The sequence below is a fragment of the Lissotriton vulgaris genome, chromosome 8 (assembly GCF_964263255.1).
Source record: "Lissotriton vulgaris chromosome 8, aLisVul1.2, whole genome shotgun sequence".
Taxonomy (NCBI): domain Eukaryota; kingdom Metazoa; phylum Chordata; class Amphibia; order Caudata; family Salamandridae; genus Lissotriton; species Lissotriton vulgaris.
In genome coordinates this window covers 435,453,787-435,477,715 of record NC_141696.1, presented here as the reverse complement: position 1 = coordinate 435,477,715, position 23,929 = coordinate 435,453,787, and positions in this window count along the sequence as shown.

The window sequence follows — 23,929 nt, the reverse complement described above, 5'->3', positions numbered from 1 at the left end:
TGCCTTAAGCAACACACAGTGGTTTGGAGCAGATCAGCTATCTACTTGCCTGACGACCTGCTGATGCGAGTGCCGAAGGAAGCTGACCCTCCCTGCTGATGCACTGAGAGAGACGCTGTCTTTTCATCTGCCGAGAAATCCAGCTCCAGTGTTTTCCGGTCACCCTTGCGGGTTGCTGGGAGATCGAGTCCTGAGAAAGAGATACAAGACCTCCTTCATTCTATAACCAAGGTACGGAGCTGATTAGACCCACAGAGAATTTTTGATTCAGATTCTTGGCAAGAACTGTAACTCATCTACTCCTTCCCTCTACTAGGCTTAGGTTAGGTACACTGGGGTAGGCGTATCTTAGAAACACCAGTTGAGTACGTTTAGTCATTATTTTATCGTTGTATGCATTTTATCCATTTTAAGTATCTTATGGCTTAGAAACCATATAAATGCTTTTACAGTATTATTTAATAATACTCATTTTACTGTACGCACTTTACTTTATGACAAGTATTGCAATTGTGGCAATTCACTTCTCTTGCATGAGAAAGTAGACTGCTCAATAAATACCCTTTTTATTGAAAATGCCCGTCTCTCTATTTCTCTGCACTCCTGGTGAAACTAAGCATGCACGATTGACTGAGTGAAATAGCTATCTATTGTTTCCGCGACTCTGGAGATATACTCCTTATTCTGGGGGAGCAAAGTTGTCATGTTTATGCGGTTGTCAGAAACTAATCCCTTCTTGTCTATTCAAGAAAGGTAACACCTTCTTGTTTACTCGAGAAAATTTCTAGTGACCTCTGAGCCATAAAGAAACGCATCTTACAACATCAGTCGCGAATACGTTGCAGAAAGGAAACTGCTCCCTTGGTTGAGCACTTTCTGCGTCTAGGACATAAGGAAACTGAGATGACATGGTGGGTTCTAGAAGTGATAAAACCTAATAAGAGACAAAATAATATTGACAGGATACTAACAATGCGAGAAGGCAAACTCATTTGCCTTACTGATACTGTCAAACGAGGCTTGAATTCAGCAACTGAATGACATACCTTAGCATGTCTTTCGTGAACCATTGACTTTGTCTTTATTGAAATTTTGAATCAAATAAGTTCACCATTTGTTCTATATAAATCGACGTGTTTCTGAAACAGTACATCCATTATTTGGGAATGTTATATATGTACATATTATAAGATATTGGTGAATAATGCACATTGTATCTGTCTGTTATGTTGCTAATCAAAATAAAAATCTAAAGGCGGATGTTCTATGAATAAATCCTTAATTTTTGGTGATGTCCTTCAATTGTGTAAAACATGCGAATTTTTTCGTGATGTGGTTCAATTGTGCAAAACATGCGATCATCCATGTCTCACATTCTGCCCTCATTTAGTGTACCCATAGCGTTTTGCCGTTCGTACTTGCAATTCCAATAACACACTGATCCCATTGACTAGTCCAATATGGCTGCCAAGTACAGTCCTATTTTGATCTCCAAACGCCGCTATTAAATGTGAGAGCATTCAGTAGCAACTCTCTGCTCTGAATTGACGAGACGCTGTGTGACTCCGTGCCACATACTTCGAAATCAGGTAAGAATAACCCGATGGACTTTAAAATAGACCTTTACGCGTTCAGGACAATGTTGTCACTGACGCAAATACTCTTTGCTCGCTACTAAGATTATTGATGCCTAAAGCAATCTACAACGCGTCTGGACGCTCATGTCACTAACGCACATATGCATCTTTTATTAACTTTTAGACTAGTGATGCAGGATTGGCGACTGCTTCGAGACTAATTCCCTTAATAAAAGACGATCTTGATCGCTTCACATCTATCTCGGGTATAATTAAGAGTGCACCCTATTTCAACTGGGTAAGAACAACATCATGCTCCTTACTATTACTTTGTTAGTCTGTTAAGACATTGACACCTCTGATACCCTCTATCATCTTTCAGACTATCACCCTACAGCCAGTTGAACCTCTTGTCTCATATGAGTGAAGATCAGACACGACTTCACGTTTACTCCTGGTTTTTAACTTTGAGTCCAGATATCAAACGACTGACAGGTATGTCCTCCAATTACAAAATAGGCGCTTCAATCCCCCCTTCAAATGTGCAGACTCAATATCTTTGATTTCTTATGTTGCAGTTAATCCACAAAGATATCTCGATTTTTAACACATGCTTTATGTGACGAAGGTGCAGGATCACTTTAAACAGGTACACGATTTTAAATCCCCCTGGCCTTCCAAGTCTTAAAATGATAACGTAACCATTGCCATTTGTTATGCACATAGTCGGCCTAATATGGTTTCATATAACATCCGCATGGTAACATTAACAATTGCAAAGCCTGGTCGTACGACGATAACAAACTTACCATCAATTGATATGCAATCAATATATCTAATATAGTGTGATATAATATCCGCATGATAATTCGAACAATCATGTATCCAACAAATTATGAGCAACTACCAAGTTATGATTAGAAAGCCCTGTACCCTGATCTATGTTATGTACTGAAAGGTCTAGACCATGATTAAGATGTGAATAACTTAATTCTCTGAATTGCACTTATAGACCTCGATGAAATGGAGGATTTTTTTGAAATGTGTAATGCTCAAAGTCATTCTATTCTGGATAAACAAAAGCAATATGGCTTCAACTCCGCATGGATGAATTGTAGATATATGATTATACATGAAAACATCTCCTTGATTTATACAAGGCTTTGCAAATATTAAAATGTTTCCTTGTTCTCATAGACATGAACTCTAAGTTCACATTGTTCTTTATGTTGTATATATCACTGTATTGTTATTGTCAACATTGTAAAGTTTTTTTGTTTTGTCACCAAGGTGTAATGAATATAGTTAGTGTAGATTTGTAACTGTAAATATTTTTAATTTTCAGATTACAATACCTCTATACAGATCATAATTGACAACAGTCCTGAGGATGGTTTCTGCAATTGATTCTTAAGAAACCGAAACGTCGACAGTACATCTTATCCCCATTCTTGCTTTATTCAATGTATTTTGGGATAGGTGTTGTTTAGGTTCTGTTGAGTCACGTAGTAATTTACTTATGTGTGTACCCACAGTCCTAAATCTTATTTGTTTATTTATCTGTATATGAAGTCACTTATCTCAATGAATTTTTGATAAAAATATTTTTTCGTATACACCTTGTGTCTTTGTTTGTATGTTGTGTTTTGATGAAACGAAGTCTCTATATTGAATGTTGAGATAAATGGTATTGGATTCGTTCATAACAAGGATTATTGACTGATCCTTCCATAAATAATTTGAATTACTAAATACACAGAAAATAAATTCCCTTGAAGGCACCTTTACCCTTCCACTCTGAGCCAGCTGGCATTTCATAATTAAGTCTAACATATTCAATAAAGACCTAGTCGACCTCAGTCCTACGTCTACACTATTGTTTATGTTATTCCAATGCGCAGAACATATTGGGAATATAGGAACTACACTACAGCTTCTCACATGCAGTACAGAGTTTCCCACTGTGGGTTTCCTGTACAGTGCCATTTGGATTTTCCCATCTGCCACAAAAACCCTAACATCAAGATAGGTGATCTACACTGCGCTGATATTGCTGGTGAAGCTCAGATTCAAGTTGTTGGTATTCAGATATTCTTACTACCTCGCCAGATTACAAAGAGGTCATCTATGTTGCGCCTCCTAATGGTTTGTTCAACCCAGTGGTCACAGCAGTCTGCCCATGTGGCCTGCTTCTCCCACCAGCCCACAAATCAATTTGCATAGCTGAGGGCGTAGCAGGCCCCCATGGCAGTCCCCCGTTCCTGTCTATATATTTGATCCTGAAAAACAAAGATGTTATTGTACAGGCAAAATTTCAGAAATTCAATTAACATTTCACTATGATCTGAGAATTTTTTAGGGCGGTTTCGTAGGTAGTGTTGGATAATCATGATTCCACCTTCGTAAGAAATGCTAGTATATAAACTAGCGATATCAAGGGTAATCATCGGAAAGTCTGGTTCCCATGAGGTTTCTTCAAAATACCTCAAAAATTCCTCGGTGTCTCCAGTATAAGAGGGCAACTCAAGGACAAAAGGGAAAAGAAAATGATCAATAAACTAGGTGATACAAAAGGGGGTGGTGGTGATGGACGGACCATCTGAACCAATCAAACACTCACACCCAGTCAACAGATCTGGGTTTAATCCATCACCGTTCTTTAGCCCACTCTGCCACCCCAGTTCAGACATGGCCATATGCAAATCAGTCTGACCCTGTGCCTCATGCGAACAGTCCAGCCCGAACTGCCAAGGCATGCATTCCCTGGACCGGGAACAAGCTTCCTAGGACCGGTTTCTGGCATTACAGCCGTCTTCAGCCAGGCTTGCTTGAATCCAGTGGCAAAGTGAGCAAGGGACTCACATCCGAGCATACCCTGCAAACTTATGGCGAACAAAGCGGTACAAAAGCAGGTGGTGATGGACGAAGCATCTGAACCAATCCAACACTCACACCCAGTCAACAGATCTGGGTTTAATCAATCACCGTTCTTTAGCCCACTCTGCCTCGCCAGTTCAGACATGGCCATATGCAAAACAGTCTGACCCTGTGCCTCATGGGAACAGTCCAGCTCGAACTGCCAAGCCATGCATTCCCTGGACCGGAAACAAGATTACTTGGACCGGTTTCTGGCATTACAGCCGTCTTCAGCCAGGCTTGCTTGAATCCAGTGGCAAAGTGAGCAAGGGACTCACATCCGAGCATACCCTGTCAACTTATGGTGAACAAAGTAGTACAAAAGGGGGTGGTGATGGACGGAGCATCTGAACCAATCAAACACTCACACCCAGTCAACAGATCTGGGTTTAATCCATCACCGTACTTTAGCCCACTTTGCCAACCCAGTTCAGACATGGTCATATGCAAATCAGTCTGACTCTGTGCCTTATGGGAACAGTCCAGCCCAAACTGCCAAGCCATGCATACCCTGGACCGGAAACAAGCTTCCTAGGACCGGTTTCTGGCATTACAGCCGTCTTCAGCCAGGCTTGCTTGAATCTAGTGGCAAAGTGAGCAAGGGACTCACGTCTGAGAATATCCTGCCAACTTATGGCGAACAAAGCGGTACAAAAGGGGGTGGTGATGAACGGAGCATCTGAACCAATCAAACATTCACACCCAGTCAACAGATCTGGGTTTAATCCTTCAACGTTCTTTAGCCCACTCTGCCACCCCAGTTCAGACATGGCCATATGCAAATCAGTCCGACCCTGTGCCTCATGGGAACAGTCCAGCCCGAACTACCAAGCCATGCATTGCTCGGACAGGAAATAAGCTTCCTAGGACCAGTTTCTGGCATAACAGCCGTCTTCAGCCAGGCTTGCTTGAATCCAGTGGAAAAGTGAGCAGGGAACTCACGTCTGAGCATACCCTGCCAACTTATGGTGAACAAAGCGGTACAAAAGGAGGTGGTGATGGACGGAGAATCAGAACCAATCAAACACTCACACCCAGTCAACAGATCTGGGTTTAATCCATCACCGTTCTAAAGCCTACTCTGCCACCCCAGTTCAGACATGGCCATATGCAAATCAGTCTGACCCTGTGCCTCATGGGAACAGTCCAGCCCGAACTCCAAGCCATGCAGTCCCTGGATCGGAAACAAGCTTCCTAGGACCGGTTTCTGGCATTACAGCCGTCTTCAGCCAGGCTTGCTTGAATCCACTGGCAAAGTGAGCAAGGGATTCACATTCGAGCATACCCTGTCAATTTATGGTGAACAAAGTGGTACAAAAGGGGGTGGTGATGGTCGGAGCATCTGAACCAATCAAACACTCACACCCAGTCAACAGATCTGGGTTTAATCCATCACCGTACTTTAGCCCACTTTGCCAATTCAGTTCAGACATGGCCATATGCAAATCAGTCTGACCCTGTGCCTCATGGGAACAGTCCAGCCCAAACTGCCAAGCCATGCATACCCTGGACCGGAAACAAGCTTCCTAGGACCGGTTTCTGGCATTACAGCCGTCTTCAGCCAGGCTTGCTTGAATCCACTGGCAAAGTGAGCAAGGGGCTCACGTCTGAGCATACCCTGCCAACATATGGCGAACAAAGCGGTACAAAAGGGGGTGGTGATGGACGGAGCATCTGAACCAATCAATCACTCACACCCAGTCAGCAGATCTGGGTTTAATCCATCACCGTTCTTTAGCCCACTCTGCCACCCCAGTTCAGAGATGGCCATATGCAAATCAGTCTGACCCTGTGCCTCATGGGAACAGTCCAGCCATAACTGCCAACCCATGCATTCCCTGGACCGGAAAAAAGCTTCTTAGGACCAGTTTCTGGCATTACAGCCGTCTCCAGCCAGGCTTGCTTGAATCCAGTGGCAAAGTGAGCAAGGGACTCACGTCTGAGAATATCCTGCCAACTTATGGCGAACAAAGCGGTACAAAAGGGGGTGGTGATGAACGGAGCATCTGAACCAATCAAACACTCACACCCAGTCAACAGATCTGGGTTCAATCCTTCAACGTTCTTTAGCCCACTCTGCCACCCCAGTTCAGACATGGCCATATGCAAATCAGTCTGACCCTGTGCCTCATGGGAACAGTCCAGCCCGAACTACCAAGCCATGCATTGCTTGGACAGGAAATAAGCTTCCTAGGACCGGTTTCTGGCATAACAGCCGTCTTCAGCCAGGCTTGCTTGAATCCAGTGGAAAAGTGAGCAAGGGACTCACGTCTGAGCATACCCTGCCAACTTATGGTGAACAAAGCGGTACAAAAGGAGGTGGTGATGGACGGAGCATCAGAACCAATCAAACACTCACAGCCAGTCAACAGATCTGGGATTAATCCATCACCGTTCTATAGCCCACTCTGCCACCCCAGTTTAGACATGGCCATATGCAAACCAGTCTGACCCTGTGCCTCATGGGAACAGTCCAGCCCGAAATACCAAGCCATGCATTCCCTGGACAGGAAATTAGCTTCCTAGGACCGGTTTCTGGCATTACAGCCATCTTCAGCCAGGCTTGCTTGAATCCAGTGGATAAGTGAGCAAGGGACTCACGTCTGAGCATACCCTGCCAACTTATGGTGAACAAAGCGGTACAAAAGGGGGTGGTGATGGACGGAGAATCAGAACCAATCAAACACTCACACCCAGTCAACAGATCTGGGTTTAATCCATCACCGTTCTAAAGCCTACTATGCCACCCCAGTTCAGACATGGCCATATGCAAATCAGTCTGACCCTGTGCCTCATGGGAACAGTCCAGCCCGAACTCCAAGCCATGCAGTCCCTGGATCGGAAACAAGCTTCCTAGGACCGGTTTCTGGCAATACAGCCATCTTCAGCCAGCTTTGCTTGAATCTAGTGGCAAAGTGAGCAAGGGACTCACGTCTGAGCATACCCTACCAACTTATGGCGAACAAAGCGGTACAAAAGGGGGTGGTGATGGACGGAGCATCTGAACCAATCAAACACTCACACCAAGTCATCAGATCTGGGTTTAATAAATCACCGTTCTTTCGCCCACTCTGCCACCCCAGTTCAGACAAGGCCATATGCAAATCAGTCTGACTCTGTGCCTCATGGGAACAGTCTAGCCAGAACTGCCAATGCATGCATTCCCTGGACCGGAAACAAGCTTCCTAGGACCGGTTTCTGGCATTACAGCCGTCTTCAGCCAGGCTAGCTTGAATCCAGTGGTAAAGTGAGCATGGGACTCACGTCTGAGCATACCCTGCAAATTTATGGCGACAAAGCGGTACAAAAGCAGGTGGTGATGGACGAAGAATCTGAACCAATCAAACACTCACAACCAGTCAACAGATCTGTTTTTAATCAATCACCGTTCTTTAGCCCACTCTGCCACGCCAGTTCAGACATGGCCATATGCAAATCAGTCTGACCCTGTGCCTCATGGGAACAGTCCAGCCCGAACTGCCAAGCCATGCATTTCCTGGACTGGAAACAATATTACTAGGACCGGTTTCTGGCATTACAGCCGTCTTCAGCCAGGCTTGCTTGAATCCAGTGGCATAGTGAGCAAGGGACTCACATCCGAGCATACCCTGCCAACTTATGGCGAACAAAGTGGTACAAAAGGGGGTGGTGATGGACGGAGCATCTGAACCAATCAAACACTCACACCCAGTCAACAGATCTGGGTTTAATCCATCACCGTACTTCAGCCCACTTTGCCAACCCAGTTCAGACATGGCCATTTGCAATTCAGTCTGACCCTGTGCCTCATGGGAACAGTTCTGGGAGGAAAGTCTGTGCTGGCTGCCGAGAAACTACTGAGAAACCAAAGGGTGGGCGCATAATAACCAGCGTGAATAATAAGCGAAAGGTTTGGTGGGAGAAATGAAGTGAAAACCAAAATGTGACCCCGAGCGCAACCAAGTTGAGGCCCGTGACAGAAATTAAGTGCATGGGATCTGGTCAGTGGGTGATTGGAGAGGGAAAGGCTCGTACCTGAGGTGCAGAATGCTTCCGTCAGTCCTGCTCAAATCCAAGTGATGCCAAAGCTTGCGACCAAGTAATATATGCATGTAAGTGCAGGAAAAGAAATGGGCAGACATGGATGAAAGACTGAAAGATAAGGAAGGGCTTCTAGTGGCTGATGTAGAGGTGGATATATCTGTGTATCTGTCAGCATGTCTGACAGGGAAAAGCATCAGCACAAGTTTGCCAAAGGCCAGGGGAAGGGTGGGTGTTGGTGGAAGGGGTAAGGAAAAAATAAAGGGATGAAAGACTGCAAAGCGGGTGCATCAGAGAAAGGGCAACAAGTGGAATTCTCTGCGATGGTGCGCTGTATATAAAGGTGCCTTTATATCTGTATATCCATCAAAAATACTGACAGCCAATAAATGTCAGCAACTGTACCGTACAGATTTGTGGCGATAAAGTAAGACGGGGTGATGCGCATGATAAGGCGATGCCAGTGTATCTGTGGATCTATCGGTATTAGTGACCATGAATAATGTCAGCAGGGGTCACCAACCGAGTTGTGGCAATGGAGTCAATCAATCAATCAATCAAAGACATTTATAGAGCGCACCACTTACCCGTCGGGTCTCAGGGCGCTGGGGGGGGCGCCGTTACTGCTCGAACAGCCAGGTCTTGAGCTTCTTCCTGAAGGAGAGGTGGTCTTGGGTCAGGCGCAGGTCGGGAGGGAGGGAGTTCCAGGTCTTGGCGGCCAAGTAGGAGAAGGACCTTCCTCCTGTTGTCGCTCTACGGATGCGTGGGACGGCGGCGACGGCGTGGCTGGCTGAACGGAGGTGGCGTTTGGGAGCGTAGAAGTTGATTCGGTTGTTGAGGTAGCTCGGACCTTGATCGTGTAGGGCTTTGTGTGCGTGGGTGAGGAGACGGAAGGTGATTCTTTTGTTGACGGGGAGCCAGTGCAGGTCTCTCAGGTGTCCGGAGATGTGGCTGTTACGTGGGATGTCGAGGATGAGTCTGGCTGAGGCGTTCTGGATCAGCTGAAGTCTCTTCTGAAGCTTGGCGGTGGTTCCGGCGTAGAGGGCGTTGCCGTAGTCCAGTCGGCTGGTGACGAGGGCCTGGGTGACGGTCTTCCTGGTCTCCGTGGGGATCCACCAGAAGATCTTCCGTAGCATGCGCAGGATGTTGAAGCACGCTGAGGAGACGGCGTTGACTTGCTTGGTCATGGAGAGGGAGGAGTCCAGGATGAAACCCAGGTTGCGTGCGTGGTTAGTCGGTTTGGGTGTGGTGCCCAAGGCGGGGGGCCACCAGGAGTCGTCCCAGGCGGTGGGCATGGAGCCCAGGATAAGGACCTCCGTCTTGTCTGAGTTCAGTTTCAGGCGGCTGGTCGTCATCCACTCGGCTACCTCCTTCATCCCTTCGTGCAGGTTGGCTCTGGTGGCGGCGGGGTCGTTGGTCAGGGAGAGGATCAGCTGGGTGTCGTCGCCGTAGGAGATTATGTTGAGGTTGTGTTGGCGTGCGATGGCCGCGAGGGGGCTCATGTAGACGTTGAAGAGGGTAGGGCTCAGCGAGGATCCTTGAGGGACGCCGCAGATGACTTTGGTGGCTTCTGACTTGTACGGTGGTAGGCGGACTCTCTGCGTTCTTCCGTCGAGGAAGGAGATGATCCATTCCAGTGCCTTCTCCTGGATTCCGACGTTGCTGAGGCGCTGCACTAGGGTGCGGTGGCAGACAGTGTCGAAGGCCGCGGAGAGGTCTAGGAGGATGAGGGCCGCTGTTTCTCCGTTGTCCATCAGGGCTCGAATGTCGTCGGTGGCGGCGATGAGGGCGGTCTCGGTGCTGTGGTTGGCTCGGAAGCCGGACTGCGAGGGGTCGAGGGATCCGTTCGTCTCGAGGAAGGCGGCCAGCTGTTTGTTGACGGTCTTCTCGATGACTTTTGCTGGAAACGGGAGGAGCGAGATTGGGCGGTAATTCTTGAGTTCGGTGGGGTCTGCTGTAGGTTTCTTGAGAAGTGCGCTGAGTTCTGCGTGCTTCCAGCTCTCGGGGAAGGTGGCGGTGTCGAAGGAGGTGTTGATGATGTCCCGCAGGTGGGGTGCGATGACAGTGTCGGCCTTGTTGAAGACGTGGTGAGGGCAGGGGTCGGTCGGAGATCCGGAGTGGACGGAGTTCATCATGCGGACGGTGTCTTCGGTGCTGATCGGAGTCCAGGCTCGGAGGGCGGCGGTGGGCGGCGTTGCTGTGGTCGTGGCGTGCGTCGGTTGGGTGCTGAAGCTGTTGTGTATGTCCGCGATCTTGTTGTGGAAGTAGGAGGCAAGGGAGTTGCAGAGATCTTGCGAGGGCATGATGTTGTTGTTTCCGGCGTTGGGGTTGGAGAGCTCTTTGACGATGTTGAAGAGTTCTTTGCAGTTGTGTGCGTTGTTGTGCAGCCGGTCCTTGAATGCAGTTTTCTTGGCGGCTCGGATCAGTTGGTGGTGCTTCTGGGTGGCGAGTTTGAGGGTGGTCTTGTTGTCCGGTGTGGGTTCCTTTCTCCAGGCTTTCTCGAGGGCTCGGCAGTTCTTCTTGGAGCTCTTGAGTTCGTCGGTGAACCATGGGGCTTTCTTGCTGCCGGGTCTGCTGGGCGGGGTCCTCAGGGGGGCGAGTTCGTCCGCGCAGTCGCTGATCCACTTCGTGAGGTTGTCGGCGGCCTGGCTGGAGTTCGCTGAGCTGGCAGGAGGGTGCTGGCTCAGGGAAGCGGTGAGCTGGTCGGCTGTGATCTTGTTCCAGCTTCTACGGGCAACCTGTTGCTGGTGGTGGTGGCTCGTCGTTCTTTTGAAGGTGAAGTGTACGCAGCTGTGGTCCGTCCAGTGGAGTTCTGTGGCGTGGCTGAAGGCGATGTCTTTGCTGGATGAGAAGACGGCGTCGAGTGTGTGTCCGGCGAGGTGGGTGCGGATGCTCACCAGTTGCTTCAGTCCAAGGTTGGCGAGGTTGTCGAGCAGGGTGCTGGTGTTGCGGTCGTTGTTGTTCTCCAGGTGGAAGTTGAGGTCCCCCAGGAGGATGTAGTCAGCGGAGGGGAGGGCATGCGGGCTGACGAAGTCGGCGATGTCCTCGCTGAATTGAGTGCGTGGTCCCGGGGGTCGGTAGATCAGGGTGCCTCTGAGGGTGGTCTTCGGGTCGGTGTGGATCTGGAAATGCAGGTGTTCGGCGGTGGTTAGGGTATTGTCGGTGCTAGTCATGATGCGGATGGTGTTCCTGTGGATGATGGCGATGCCTCCTCCCATCTGGTTGGCGGTGCGGTCCCTTCGGGTGATCTTGTAGCCCTCTGGGATGGCGATGGCGATGTCGGGCGCTGAGGAGGCGTTCATCCAGGTCTCCGTGATGAAGGCAACGTCAGGGGCTGTGGCGTCTAGGAGGTTCCAGAGTTCGATGGCGTGTCTGTGGACGGAGCGGGTGTTGAGCAGGATGCACTTGAGGTGTTTGCTGCTGGTGTTCGGCTTGGTAGGTGCTGGTGCCGGGCAGGTCCGGATGCAGGTGAACTTGCAGGCGTGGCAGCTGAAGGGTCCGTGGGAGCGTCGTGGGGTGGCTCGGTAGCATCCTGGGATTCGGACAGAGACAGGGACACAGGGCAGGAAGCTAGCACAGACCACGCCGCTCGATGGCAGGGGGCGTGGTCACGCGGCGGAGCCGGGACAGCGAGGCACAAGGAGAGGAGGCACACGCAGCAGCTGGTGGCCGTGCGGCGCGGGGGTGTCCTAGAATTAGGTCAGGTTAGGAGTAAGGGGGGAAGAGAGAATATAACACATGTCTGTTGGAAGAAGTACACCTTTGGGCATGATATGCCTGGATTTGCTGGGTGTCGGTGAGTGGTACATGTTGCAGTACTGCATGCATCCAAAAAATGTAATTAAAGGACTAAATATAGGAAAAGGACATGAACAAATAAACGTAAATACATTTGGAAAAAAATAGGAAAAAGGGGGATTTAGATAATGGGTAGGAGGAAGAGTGGGTGGGAGGAATAGAAGACAACAAAGTCTAGTCTGGGGCCATCCGTCTAAGTGTGATGGCTGCAAAAATCTGTAGGCATTGGCCCAAAAAATGCCTGGCAAGGAAGCCATTATTTTTTTTAAAAAAAGTGAAACTCAGGTCAGTGTTAACCCCCTTCTTTACTGCATCAAGTCTGCAAATCCATTTGGCTTCTGCTCTCCTTAGTGTCAATTCCCTATCCCCCCTCGGTTGTTAGGTGGGATGTGGTCAGTTTCAAAGAAGCTGAATTTGATGGGTCCTGTGTGTGTTGTGCGATAGTGCTCTGTCATCGGGTTTCTGTCATCACCATTAGATAATACCCTGCGATGTTCCTGGATTCTGGTTTTAAGACTGCGCACAGTGCTGCTCACATAAATCATACTGCATGGGCATTCCAGAATGTAAATCACAAACTGTGTGTTGCAGTTAAGATGGTGTTTGATTTTGTGTGTGAAGTTGGAATTGTAACACAGTTCCTTGCTCTTGTTTTGGCCAAAGCAGCAAATGTTGCAGTTGGTGCAGGTAGAAAAGCCATGGGGTTTTTGTGGCAACCATGTGCTGGTGGTTGCTTTGTTGGCTGTGATATAGCTGGGGCATCGGGAGCTCCTCAGGGTACTTCCCCTTCTGAAGATCAATGAGTGGTTGTCATTGATGTGGGGGCGTAAAGTAGGAATTTCAACCAGTAGATACCAATGTTTTCTGAAGGCCTTAACGATCCGGTCACTGTGTGCTATGTAGTTGGTGAAACAGGCTATTTTTTCTCTGCAGTGTTTCTTGGTGTGGTGTATCCCTGACCTTTGTGATGGATTGTTTGTGAGTGTATCTGATCTGGAAAAGCTCAGTGCTCTCATCTCTGCTCTGTCCAAAACTCTTTGGTCATAGCCCTTTTTTGGTCGTGTCCGTAACATTTCCCCATTCGGGATGTTGGGAATGACAGAATTAGCATGGGCACTTCTTGCGTGAAGTTTGCTGTTGCACGAGGTGGGTTTCCTGTACAGAGTGCTGTGTACCACCCCATCTCTGACAAAAAAGTGAATGTCCAGAAACTCAATGTGTTCTAGATGGTGCTGCATGGTGAGTTGGACATTAAAGGGATTGTTGTAGGTAATTGAGGTATTCATTGAGGAGTAATTCCGAGCCAGACCATAGACAGATGATGTTGTCTATGTACCTCCCCCAATATACAATGTGTTTGGTCCACAGGAAGGCACGTCTGTCCCAGGTATGCTCCTTCTCGTACAAGCCCATGAAGAGCAAGGCATATGAAGGAGCGACTCTTGAACCAATGGCAGTCCCCTGAAGCTGGTGGTATCACCTCTCATTGTGTTTGAAAAAAGTTTTTAGTGAGAATCAGCTCGATCATGTCCATGATCATGTTATTATATGTGTAGTGGTGTGCCCCTTCTGTGTCCAAGAAATGATGGGTTGCCAACATGCCATAGTTTTTGTGGATGCATGTGTAGAGTACTACCAGGTAACACATCTGAGTTGCTCTGACCATGGGAAGCCTTCAAATTTAACCAGGATGTCCTTTTTTATCTTTTAGGTATGCAGGTAGATTGGTGAAATGTTTTTGTAGTGACAAGTCTACAAATTTAGACAGCCTCTCTGTTGGGAACCCTATACCCAAAATAATCGGTCTTCCTGGTGGAAATGTACCTCCCTTGTGTACCTTGGGTAAGATGCAGATGCACAGGAAGCATGCATTGTCAATGTGTAAGTACGTTTACTCATTCTCAGTAAGCAAACATTCCCCCCTCCATTCTGTGAGTCTTGTGTTGATGGTTACTTGTAATGCACTGATGAGGTTGTGTTTGATTGGTTCGTAACACTGTTGGTCACCCAGTTGTCGTGAAAATTCCCCCCATGTAGTCCTGTATGTCCACTCCCACCCCTATCTGCCTCCCATGATTACAATATTGGAGTTATTTTGTAGTCTCTGCAGTGCTTCTCTTTCCTTCCGGGACAGGTTGGTTGTGGGGTGGAGGGTGTGCTTGCTGAGGCCTTCTAGTTTTCTTAACTCCTGTATGATTAGGTCTCTAAATTTCTCAATATTAGCATGGTAACCCCCCGGTGGGACACATTTGGATCTGCATTTGAGACCTGTGTCCCAGTTGTAGTTTTCTCTGATGTCTAAGTCATCGAGAATGGTCTGTATGCCAGGTGTTTCATCATTCTTAATAGATAAGAGAGTTTGAACTCCCCATATATCCCCAATGGTTCTGTGTACAGGTGAGGTGTGCAGTACATTCATGACAGGTTTAACAGGTTGTTGAGAGTGTTCGGAGGAATTTGTACAAATCTATGTGAACATCAAAAAGGTCCCCCATATTGGGGAGGACAAAACCCAAGTGCCATTTTCAAAACATTACATACATATTTATCTAGTACCCTGCTTGATAGGTTAACAATCTGTAAATCTGTGCTCGGCACTGGCATGATAGTAAGACTGGTGGCAGCCCCATGGTGGGAACCCTTGTCTGCTCTGGTGGTGGGATTATGACTGGTTCTTTTTGGGGCAGAATAGCATTGCATGACTGTCTGCTTTTTTGCCCTGCCCTCCCGCCTCTCCTTATTTTCTTGTGTTCCTTTTTATCTGCCTGTGCAAACGTACCCCATGGGGCGTTTTAAGTTGGGGATTGAGTCCCCTTGAGTCCTAAGGGTCTCTGGTACCTGGTGGGCCAACTAGCCCACCAGGTACCTCCAGTAAACACCACAGAGCTGCATTGCAGAGAGGTGGTCTGAGGCCACGCACCTTTTTACACCTCTCTGCAACGCATCTCTGTGGTGCTTACTGGACATACCTGGTGGGCTAGTTGGCCCCCAGGGAACCTCAGGATTCAACTGGACTTAATCCCCCAACTTAAAACAGGCACAGGGTGCATTTTCACACCTGTCACATCAGGCCCCGCCCCCTGCCTTCACCACTGTGCAAACACGCGCTCTGGTGTGTTGTAAATTGGGGGATTAAATAAATCTCCTTGAGTCCTAAGGGTTCCTGGGGGCCAACTAGCCCACCAGCTACCCCCAGTAAGCGCCACAGAGCTGTGTGGCAGAGTGTTCTAAAAAGAGGGCGTGGCCTTGGACCACCTCTCTGCAAGGCAGCTCCCTGGCGCTTACTGGAGGTACCTGGTGGGCTAGTTGGCCTCAGAGACCCTCAGGATTCAAGGGGACTTAATTTTCTTAATTCTTTTTTAAAAAACAGAAGGGGGCCATGTGGCCCCCTCCCAGGGCCATTTTTGGCCTGGGGACCCGATCCCGCGGGGCATCACCAGTATTTTTTTTAAATATATATATATATATTTTGAGGGGGCCGCGAGGCCCCCCTCCTCAGACCCCATCCCAAGGGAACGGCCTTTCCTTTTTTATTTTTATTTTTTTTAATTTTGGGGGAAAGGGGGCCACGTGGTCCCCCTCCCAGGCCACTCCTGGCCCCGGGGACCCCATCCCCAGGGCCTGGCCTCTCCATTGGGGACAGTGGGGGGAACCCCAATTCCCCCACAGTCCCTGCCGGCTCCCCGCCTTCTGCGCGAGCTGGCATTGCTTTTCCACACGGGGAGCTGTTGACATGCAGCCCCCCATGTGGAAAAGCAATCTGCTTTGGATTTTGAAAGCAAGAGAACGAAACCTGCTCTTGCTTCCAAAATCCAAAGCAGAGTTTGCAATAACAGGGCGGGAGACGCATGGTTCCAGCCCTGTCTTTGCAAACAGCAGTGTCCTGGGGGTGGGTACCCCAGGACACTGCAGGAGCCGGCCCTGGGTGAAGCGGTCCCCAGGGCCATCGAGGGCTCCTGGAGGGGGTCTGCGCGGCCTCCCGCCCTTCATGAAAATAGCCCCAGGTAAGTGGTGGTCCCCGGGGCTCGGGGGTCCATAACGGACCCCCCATTTTACATTTTTAGTGCCCCGGGGAGGTGGCAGTCCCCGGGGTGTGTGGGGGGACTTGAGCTCCAACACAGGTTTAATGCTTTTTAAAAATAGAAGCCATGGGGCGGTGACAGTCCACGGGGCTGCGGGAGTGCCACGTGCCCTCCCGCATATTATCAACATAGCCCCAGGGTGGGGGCGGTCCCGGCGGGCCCCCACAATTATAAATTATATATTGTGCAATGCCCCAGGGACCTGGCCCACCCGGGGGCTCCCGCATTTAAACAGAATTATAAACAAAAAATGCTTTTTGTGGCCCTGGGGGTCCTTGTTGAACCCCCTGAGCAGGCCTAGGTTGTCAGGGTGTTTCTACCCTGCCCCATCTTCTTGTTTTTTCATGTTTTGTTTGTACTGTTTTCTTATGATTTGGTTCTACTGAGTCACAAGATGGCTGTCAACACTTCCTGGTTTGAAGTGTTGGCAGCCAATCACAGTGAAGCTCATGGTTGGGAGGATTTGCGAACCCATGAACGGATATACACCATTTAAAAAAAGTCGCTTTCTGAACCATGCACTACCTTTTTGCCAAATTTGGGGGAATTCCGTTCAGCAGTTCGGGCTGTAGCCTTGGCTAAAGTTTCTATGGGAAAATGATTTTCAAGCTTTTATTTTTTTTATTTCTCAGCAACTACTGGATGGATTTACACCATTTGACAAAAAGGACTCTTTATGAACCAAGGGCTACCTTTTTGCCAAATTTGGCGTAATTCCGTTCAGCAGTTCAGGCTGTAGCCATGTCTAAAGTTTCCTTTGGAAAATTAATACGGGGAAAACACGTTTTGGCACCTCTCTTTTTTCTTTGCCCCCCGCTTGGCGAATCACCCCGAAACTTTTAAGACAAGAGCTGACTGAAGCTGATCAGTGGTTTTGAAAAATTAGCGAAGATTCGTCAACCGGCGCCATAGTTTTTGGGAAAACAGAAAACGCCTTTCCTATGGAAACTAGTTCCTAACTATAACTACCTACTGGCAAGTAGGTAATCTATTTGTATTCAAAACTATCAAAATATAATCATACATTATAAATAAAACATATATTAGCATTTACCATAAAAGAACATAACTGATAAAAAACTAAAACTAAACGAACTAAAAATAATCAAAATATAAACAACTTTAACCAAGAATTCAGACAAACAATTAAATCAACAATATAAAATGCACGCAAACTTAAACAACGACAAATGGTGCAAGATGAGGAAACTCTGTCGGGTTCTCTTACCAGACAATTAAAGAAGAAATATATACATCTGAACAACTACCTAATCAAGTAGGTAAAACCTATATTTAAACTAAAACGTACTTGTTAGTAAACTTAAAATTGTAAATTAGTCATCAATTAATAAAACACTATCCAACTTCTATCTCTTTGCATAGACTTCATAAAATAAAATACTATAACTTGGAAAAGTGATACACTGCCAGAAACAGCAAAAAGACATAAGAAAGTAAGTATACATAAATTATTAAAATACTATATACTCACCCAAATAGCGACTACAAATAAACCTAATGCTCTCAACCTCTTCAAACTATGAACAAATTAACATTTAAAATGAAACTATTTTTTTTTCATCCAACAGAAAAGAAAGACTCTGCTCTAAATACAATCACTTAAAGCAGTATGGGGCCTTATGGGGCCTTAAACAATTCAAGCGGAAGTATGGAGGCCCTTCTCTGCGGCCAATTCTATCAGCTTTCAATGCAATGGTCTGCCCACAATTCAAAGTAGAGGTTCTACCTTTAGGTGGTAAATTGGATTGGAATCTAGAGGATGGTAAATGTGTGAAACAGCACCTTGATCTCCCACTATCAGCTATGATCCAGGCAGTGAGAGTAGAATGCCAAACTTACAGCCTGGAACTTCCAGGGACTGCAAGCTACATTGATCGTCTGGCAGAGATTGAGTAGAGAAAGGACCCCCAAAATATCACAGCTTTGTAAAAGAGAAAGAGAGGATTTAAACTTAATTGGGCTTCCCAGGTTAGACACATGCTAGCTAAGTTGTGGGTTAAACTCTCTCTAGAACCAGAAAAATGGAAACTAGGGCAGCAGATCCCCAAACAGGTGCTATGCGCTATTTTAACCCAAAGGCTAATGAAGAAGACTTATGTTTTCTGCCGAGCAAATCGTCCACCCAGTTCTTGGTAATTGGGTGGAGTAATGATCATAAGTTCCCCTACATCGAGACCATGCCAAGTCCTAAGCTTAGAAATGTGGTATTAAAATGTAGAGTTGGCCAAACCCATCTAATACAGACAGGAAGATAAAAACTGTAAAGGGAAATGAACACCGTCTGTGTACATGTGGATTACAGGTAAAATGCAGTGGCCCACATACCTTGATGGTCTGTTTGTGGTTCTTAGAAGAATGGAAATAATGTTTTAAACCTCTTTTTATTACTTATAAAATTAATAATAGGGATAAAGCTCTTTGTCTGCTGATAAAAATGAGATTTTTAAATGTTGTATGTGCAATAGGAAGATTTTTAACTGCAATACAGGAGTCCTTGAAAGAATTGGTAATATAATTTAAAATTGAATATGGGGCAGAAATGTGACTATCCACTCTTTGAGGACATTTTGGAGCTCTGGAAGCCCGTATGTATGCAGAAATGTACATTTTATGAATATGTGATTCTTCCCTCATTTGGTCATGAATTATGAGCTATTTGTTACAGAGTGTCACTGCTTCTACTGTATGTTTAGCAAGCTTTTATTGCACTTTTCATTGTTTTTATAGCTGCACCGTTTGTATTATCTGTATTTTTTATTGTATTTTGTATTGTGGCACCTCTGATGGCTATATTAGCCGAATAAAATATGTATTGATGGATTCTGCTCCACATTAGCACACCCTCAAAGGAAAAGCTGCAAAACAGTGCGAACCATCTAAACAGAACATACATGAGTATAAAAAATAGAAATAGTTGCATATTTCTACATGTAAATAATAAATGTACAAAATGTAAAATATGGTATATCATTATACTATAACTCTACTTTCAGATACAATGACAGAGACAGCTAAATATATAACATTTGTGAAAGAAAAAGTTACTAAATATCATGAGCTACACCTGTTTATTTATTTATTTATTTATTTATGAGACTTATAAAAGCGCGAACAAATGCCCAATGGCGCCTCAGCGCTGTGGACGTGGCAGAAAATAGCAGTAGAATGTTATTGATTAAACAGCCATGTCTTTATTTTTCTCCTGAAGATGGTTAAGGTAGGGCATGATCTGATGTCAATGTCTAAGGAGTTCCAGAGTTTGGCGGTTGACACAATGAATCGACGATCGCCCCAGGAGGCTGTTTTAGTTCGTGGCACTGCCATTAGGAGAGCTTTCGTAGAACGCAGATGTCTTTTGAGAGCATAGAATGCAAGGGAGTTGAGGAAAAAGCGGGGTCCTTGTTTGCAAGAGACTTTGTAGGCAATACAAAGGGCTTTGAACTTTATTCGGTTTTTGACCGTGAGCCAGTGATAGCCTTTGATGACTTGGGCAATGGGTTTAAACTTAGCGGTGCCCGAAAGCATTCTTGCCGCTGCATTCTGCACAGACTGCAACTTATTGATGATTTTATGCTGGGCATTGGCCAGGAGTCCATTGCAGTAATCCAAGGATGACATAACGAAAGCAGTGACCAGTGTTTTACCTGAATTAGGGGGAAGCAAAGGGAGAATCTTTTTGATGGATTTAAGTTTAAAGAAGGATGTTGACACAATGGAATTTGCGTGAGCAGCAAATGTTAGCTTATCGTCTAGGAGAACTCCATGATTTTTTACTTTTGTAACTGGGTGGGGTGGGGGACCTAGTTCACCGGGCCACCAGGATCCCGGCCAGGCAGGGCTGAGCTTGCCGAATGTCATTACTTCCGTTTTATCGGAATTAAGTTTGAGGCCATTTGTGGCCATCAAGTGGCTGATGGCCAGCAGGCCATGTTGGAAGTTAGCCGCTATTTTCTCTCCATTGTCTTTTATGGCCAGAACCAGTTGGGTGTCATCAGCGTATGAAGTTAGGCTCATCCCCCAGTTCTTGATGACTCTTGCCAGGTCTGTCACATAGATATTAAATAGCTTGGGACTGAGGAATTAGTCTTGAGGGACTCCACAGGCCAATGTCATCTGGGCAGAGCTGAAATTGCCCAGTTGAACCATCTGGGTACGATTGGAGAGAAAGGAAGCGAGAAGATCTTTCGCTTCAGCCTGGATGCCTATAGCTAAGAAAGTGCATCAACAGAAAATGTAAATTAGAACTATATCAATTAATATTCTAATGCAAGTGTTGGGTGGGCAACTGCAAAAGATGATGTTGTAATTCATGTAGGAGAGCATGAGCGCCCCCAAATGCAACAGAAATAATAGTAAGTGAGATGTTGAAAAATATGAGAGAGGCAAGCATTAGCTCCCAGGAACCCAGAACCAAAAATATTAAAGATATGCTGCCTAAAGTCCTCAAACACATCATAGACCAAATATTACCTAAAGCCACTTTAAAACATCCAATTGCACAACCTAAAAAAGCCACCAGCGATACTCTTCCTGGTCTTAGACGGTATCAAGACATAGAAATTCTTCAACATTTAACAATAACACATAATGAGGAACCTTTCTTTTTACATCATAATCGAAACAATGAGAAACTGATCCTAATATTCTCTACAGCAAAAAACTTACTAAAACTAAGCCATTGTCAACCCTGAATGACGGATGGGACCTTCAAAATGTGCCCCAAACCATTCGCTCAGACATACAGTGTACATGCAAACAAAACACAAATATCCCTTTTATATATTCCCTCCTACCAAATAAACAAATCAGCACTTACTATGAACTCTTAAACCACATTAAACATAAAAAATAACAACTACCCCCAAAAATAATCATAGACTTTGAGCAAGCCAAGACTCAAACCAATTTAAAAATGCACCCCATACAGCAATCCAAGGTTTTTACTATCATTTCAAATAAAGCATATGAACACGCCTCAAACAATCTGCACTAAGGGTAGATTTTTCTACAAGCAGTCAGTGTTCCTTTCAAATAAGAAATTCATGCAAGTTGCTACCCACTACAATTTACTAGTTGACAGCCCTTTTTACAAACAAAATGAGGACTATCTAAGCCTCCTAATTGATTATTTGGAAGAAACTTGGGTTGGTACACTACATCACTCTAGACACAGACGCCATCCCAAATTCCAAATACCAGGATGGAATGTCTATGCAAAGAATGCAGTTAAAGGATGGCACAATACCTTTCAATCCACGTTAGGCAGAATGCAACCTACGCTCTACAAATTTATGGAAGCATTACAAAACAAGCAAAACTACCAATTCCTACGAATGGAGCAATCTTTTAGCCAAATTACTCCTAAAGACCAAAAGAATGTATGACATACTACAATTTAAAGTCAAACTCTTCATAAATAACAAGGGGGTACATTACTTATAAATGATAGCCAAAAGCATATTATAAAATAAACAGTAACCTACAAAATCCCACAAAAAAATCATTACATTTAAACCACCATGACAAATCATTTTTTTATGAATAATAAATATAGTATTTTATTACATCAGTCTAAAAATTAAATAAAAGTCCAATGTTAATGAAGACTGTTATATATAAATTATTTTAACACAAAATGTAACAGTCACAAACGAAATAACTGAAATAAACTCAATCTAGCTCATACAAAATATACAACACATAAACCACACAATTTCAAATACCAATCACATAATAGTTACCCTAACAATTAAATATAACATCTCCAACCTAAAAGAAACAAAAAAATAAGGATTACTGTTGTGTAGCTGCAGATCTTACTCCATATCCATATAGTCAAAAATACTAATCCACAAAAAACTGGCAAAATGTTACCCAAAAATCTCTCAAAATAATGCAAAAATAAAACAGATCCACTAAAGACCCCCTCAAAGCAATCCAAATTATCTAGAAGCTATGACAAACCTCAAAAGTATTTAGAAAAAAAGTAAACACTCCAGGAATCCCAAAAAAGGAAATCAAGGTATAAGCACTAGTTTATTGTAAACAGAAATTAATTTCCTTAATAAAAAGAGAAACTCCTAATGCCTGTAGGACATGTTTGTAGACAAAAACTTGTTAAGTAAATAAGAAAACCCAACTGCAATACCCTCTTTCTTCTTTACATTCAAAATTGTGTCAAGTTTTTGTCCAATTGTGTAAATGATCCTCCTATCTTAGAAGGGCAGAAAGTTCAATCACTTTTTTTGCTGAAGATACCCTCCTAGTAGCTTAAACTAAGGTGGGCCTCCAAAATCTTTAGTTTGTTTTGTTCAGATATGATCTCAAAATTAATGGTTCTAAGACCAAACAGATGACCTATTCTAGGAAGAAAAGGACGGAGGGTAGTGTAAAATTAGGTTCTGAAGTACTGGAAAAAATCAGAAAATTTGATTATTTGGCTAACTCTGGTTCCTGGGTTGTACAGATCAACAAACTTTCATGTTCGATAACCTCAGAGCAGGGGCAATCCTCAGGTTTGCAAAGAAGGTTTCCTGGTATCCAATTCTTCCAGCAATAGAAATCTACAAGATGCAAACAACAGGTGCAGCAATTTATGGTGCTGTACTCTGGGGCCATTGTAACCTGGGTACCTTGGGCACCAATGACAACGTATTAAGGGGAACTCCCTTGGCACCACTAGCATTGTACCTTGGCATAACCCTATCACTGACTTGGTGGCTCTGAGGCGACTGCTTGGGCGCGCATCTGGGCTACTAGTGAACTATATGACTATAGAGAGGGACTCATTGACATCATTAATCTGTAATCTTCAATCTTCCAACAAAAACCAGTAGTTGCTGTATGTTAAAAAAATGGATGGGTTAGGCCATGTCAACTTTTGAGAAGAGCCTTCATCCATTCCGGCCAATGGAGTCCAATGTCCAGGCTGAGGTATCAGGAGAGTGTTTCTGCCCAAAATGAAATGTCTAATCACACGTTGAGCCTCCTTACAAGGTGCTTTTTATTGCATAAATATGTGCCTAAAGCAGAGGAATTCTTAAACTATATTCCTTCGGTGTGAACCTGCTCACTGTTTTTGCATTTTAGATATGGGACTCTCCCAAATTCCACCTACATGACATTGTGGGACTCTTCCAATCCAATGCACTCACAATGTTCTTTCTGCACTCTTCTGGATGAAACAGAGGAACACTGATGTTTTTTCTAATTTTCACAGGAGGGTAGTAGTGTTCCCTAACAGGGAAAAATCTGCACATCAAAATAAACAATTAGTGTACGAACAGAGTCATTGGCGTGGCACAAATAACTGGATTTTTGCTGTAGGTACAGCTGGGTGCTATGCTGTCTAAAACCACTCACTATCCAAGGATGCTTATTTAGCCAGTTGAAAAAACAACCTGCCAATTTACATATAAAAAAACATAAGCTAATACAGCACACCCTCGATCTGTGTGAATAGTTCCTACACAGAAGACAGTATTGTGGACCGATATTAATCTAAATTAAGTTAAA